Source organism: Tamandua tetradactyla, chromosome 4, assembly GCF_023851605.1.
Source record: "Tamandua tetradactyla isolate mTamTet1 chromosome 4, mTamTet1.pri, whole genome shotgun sequence".
Taxonomy (NCBI): Eukaryota; Metazoa; Chordata; class Mammalia; order Pilosa; family Myrmecophagidae; genus Tamandua; species Tamandua tetradactyla.
The window spans coordinates 179,281,033-179,285,389 of NC_135330.1; the positions used below are offsets into that span (position 1 = coordinate 179,281,033).

The window sequence follows — 4,357 nt, forward strand, 5'->3', positions numbered from 1 at the left end:
TATTTGGGAAAGCTCATTACGTAAGGTTTACGAATAAATGAAATGAAAGATCATACTAGAAAGGCAGAATATAGTCAGACTTGTGGAACGTCTTGAGTTAAGTTGTCAGGAATTTGGATATTTCTCTAAATGTACTGAGAGTTTCTGAGGAAAAGAGGAATATGTTCTACCTAAACTTCTGGAAAGTGGTTTTGGCAAGCCTCTGTTTGGAGAGGGTGACATCATTTGAGAGGCCATCACAAACAACGGTAAATCAAAGAGAATGCAGCCTGAATACTTACCTGGCAGGGGAGACACGATGATCAGGAAGGTGGTTTTCCCAGGGCGGGGCTTGTCCATCGCACTGCGGGACATGCTGACCCCTGCGATTTCCCCACATGCGGGAAACTCGACTGCATAATGTGTGGTAGTGGGGACTGCATGCGCGCTCTCCCCCATGTGTGCTGCTCTCAAAGACAAATCTGTTCTGTTCCCCGTTTCAGGAGTTTCCTTTCTTTCCTGTCACTGTTTTATATGTGGCGTGTTATGTAGGAAAGAAAGTTTGTGCTGGTACTTGTGGCAGTTTTTTTTCTCTTATGTGTTTCTCTTAAGAGGGCACGTCTGGCTCATCAGTTTGTTTCTATCTTTTAAGTTCTCCTTACTTGGGCGCCCCAGGGGTTTTTATTTTTATCTTTTTTTAAAAAACAATTTTAAAAAAAGAGAGAGAATGCAGCCTGAGGTACAATGATGATGGTGAGGAAAAAAAGGAAAGAAAGAAGAGGGTTTGAGAAATAGTTCAGAGAGAGAATCAAGAGGCCTTGATTAGGATGGGGGGCTGGGGGTAGGCAGGGCGAGCATCAAAGAAAGGCCAGTGATATGAGGGATCAATGCTAGCCACGGATGACCAACATTACCTGCTCGACAACAGATACAATCGCAATGCCATCAGCTCAGATAGAAAACCCAGGAGGAAAGGTGGAAAGGAAGGTTGGTTAGATTAGGACATGGTGAGTTCCAGGCATCTGTGCAAATGAGCCTTTAGAAACTTAGCTCTATCTAATGATTGAGTGACATCCAGATGCAGGTGTATTATTGGAAATCAGCAATATTTCCAACTGAAATTATCAGAATACAAGAGAATGCCTCTGAACCTCTGTTCCTTAAGACTTTATCAGTGGAAAAGGAACTCAAAACCCACCAAGGAGAAATATAAGGTGCAGGGAAACATTACTTTCTCACAGCTGGTTATAATTTCCATTATAAGGGGATTTATAGGTAATTTTACTTTCTGATCATGGTTAATACGATTCCAAAGTGCTACACACATAAATGGAGACTATGAAAATATACTATTTCTGTGAAATATTACCAAAAAGAAGTTCGAAAATATTGGTACAACAACTTATATCTCAGAAAGGCAAATATGTGATATAATGTTTAACTGTCAACAATCAAGAAATAGTCTAACAAGTAGCTGCTAGGAAAGGTGACACTATGTCATTGTAACCTTTTTCCTTGAGTCTTATTGCAATAACTTAAGGGTTTCTGTTGCATCTTTTTAATGTTTCTCATATTCTAATAGCCAAGTCAAGACTTTTCGAGGTCATGTAACCCTGGTCTGGCCTTGAGTAATGAATTAAACTGCTTCTTCTTAAATGTAAGATTCAGCCACGTGAAAAGATGGATGAATCCTACTCTGTCTTGTGGTGATGGTGGTGGTTCCTTTTTCATTTACAAACTGAGCTCATTTTAGGGGAAATATGCTCTCTGTGACTCTGATTTAGTCATTGTCACTTAAGAAAAAAGTTATTTTCCAGCACCCATTCTCCCTGACTTATGAGTATATTGTATTATTTACTAACTTTGAAACCTCAAAAATCTTACTTGAAAAATGTAGAAACTATGCATGTGTGATGAATTTTATGAGCTACTCTTTAAACAGAGCTAATAACTGACAATAAAATTTGGAACACAAAGCGATTTCATTATGATTCAAAATACTGTTCTGAATCAAATACAATATTTAAGAATTAAAACTGCTACACAGTAGTAGAATAGTAGTTCTCTCTCTCTCTCTCAATTCAAAGTGGCAAACTGAGCATAAGTTTCTGTTTTATTCTGTTTCACAAATTTCAATTTTCAAAAAAGCATATATACAATAAAATGTTAACAGAGTGATGCAATGGTGGCTCAGTGGCAGAATTCTCACCTGCCATGCTGGAGACCAGGGTTCAATTTCTGGTGCCTGCCCATGTAAACAAAAAAATAAATGAATAAAATGTAACAAAACTGGAAAGAAAAAAAATGTGGATGGCAGTGAAATAAAAACATTGAAAACTTATTTCCAAGGGAGACTTTGAGAAGCACACAGCCCAAAATCATAGTGTCAGGAGTTTGCCATGAGCCACGTGTCAAAGCAATGAATGAAGGAGTAAGATTTGAAATTGCTGCATCAGTCAGTCCACTCTCTCCAATCCTCTAAATAGAGTTTGTAAGTGACTATCAGAAGAAAGTTTTCCCTCAAAGATAAAGTTCAAACACTATTTTCTAAAGGAAGTGGATACATTTCCCAGTGACACTTCAGAGAAGCAGAGGAGGGTTTAAGTAATTGTAGCCCTTCCCATTAGCCAGTGAGGACAAAAAGAAAACCAAGGCCCCAGAAGGGAAATTTCTAGAGGTGTGATTCTGAGCTGCACACTGAGGTACTCTGGGATGTCATAACAAACTCATAAGAGCACTGTAGAGTTTTTTACACTTTTGAGGAAAACACAGCAAAATAGACACCTAACAGACACCACATGAAATGCTAGCTGTAGGTGGGTCACAGTTCCAACATTAGAATGCCTTACATTCCTTTCAATCAGCCATATTTTCGTAAAACTGGGCTTTCGGTGATTGCTATGCTCAAAAGCAAGGATCAGGTGCATGGTGGTCAGTGGTAGCATGCTTGCCTTCCAAGCGGGGGACCTGGGTTCAATTCCCAGACCATGCACACACACGTAAAAGCAAGGACTACACGAAAATAGCGTAAGACAGAATATGTGGGTGCAGGGATCCAGCCTGTTTCTGGGTTCTCAAAGTGATGTAATTACCAATGGGTATGTTCATCCCATTAGAAAATAATGGGGTTTATTTAAGAATGGCTATATTTTCTTTTAATGTATATGGATTAGTTTTTCAAAGAGCTGCTTTGTTGTGAAGATATAAATAGTTGCCCTTTGAACCTATCTACTTATAAACAGAATTGTAAGAGTTTATTTTGGCCCAAGTGCTATTAAATAAAAATCAAAAAAAAAAACAAACCCTGAGACAGTAAGGGAGCCACAAACCAAAAAAGTTAGGACATTTCTGTACTATAGTTATCAACTCTCTGGGATAAAACCTCCTTCCTTTGGCAGTTGGCCCAGGAGGGCTGTGGGGAAGGAGGATGTCCCCAGGCCGCCTGTTTGCTCGTCCTGCTGGGGCCTGGCCCATAGTACTTAGCCTTTCAAGGAAGAGGCCTGAGCAGGAAACAGATGTGCACAATTTCAGAGGAAACCCACAATCACCACCTACGTAAATCAACCCAGTCCTTCATTCATAAAAATGAACCCAAACCAAGGGCCACCTAAGGTTGGAGAAAGATATCAGCATAAACGATAAGGATAATGATGAACAAATAAAACAGTTCACCTGCTAGGAAACAGAAATAATGATAATTTTAAAATCCAATCTGATCCTAAGAGAGATTAGGGAGGAAATTGCACCCATAAAGTTAGAATTGGCTGCAGTTAGCAGGAGGAGGGGAAAGAGAAGGGGGAGGGAAAGGGTAGAGGAGAAGAAAATAGCACACAGACAAAAGGAAGAGCTACTGGTAATTGAAATATGATTGACAAAGTGAAAATGTAATTGAAACTGGGCTGGCGTGCTAGAAGAGTGGTCTCCTCCACCACGGAAGCTACATAGCTAGGAAGAAAAGTTAAAGAAGTCACCCATATTTAAAAGCAAAAATAGAGAAACAAATAAATGAAATCTTAAAAGACTTACAAAATATTCAGGGGGGTCAGTCTTTCTAACAGAAGTTTTAAAATTTAGAAAACCGAGCTGTTAGAAAGAACTAGGGGATGTAATTGAAGCATCTTTCCCAGAGCTGAAGTTTCTCAAATAACAACCCACCCAGAACCAAACAGCATAAAAATAAATTACATGCATGCGCAGATACTTCTTTTTCTAGGGTTTTTTTGCTTCTGTGTTTGGTTGGTTAGTTGTTTGTTTGTTTGCATGGGCAGGATCCTTAAATCGAACTTGGGTCTCTAGCACGGCAGGTGAGAATTCTGCTTCTGAGCAACTGTCGCACCACCCTGCTCAGATACATCTTGATAAATTTTAAGCACAACAA

At 39.4% G+C, this 4,357-nt stretch overlaps 1 non-coding gene across 1 annotated transcript; it reads left to right on the forward strand.

Annotated features, from left to right (window-relative positions):
• Positions 1–273: 273 nt before the first annotated feature.
• On the forward strand, positions 274–436 carry LOC143681926 (U1 spliceosomal RNA). The gene has a single exon (XR_013174967.1). It is a non-coding gene; the product is annotated as a U1 spliceosomal RNA (small nuclear RNA).
• Positions 437–4,357: the final 3,921 nt, after the last annotated feature.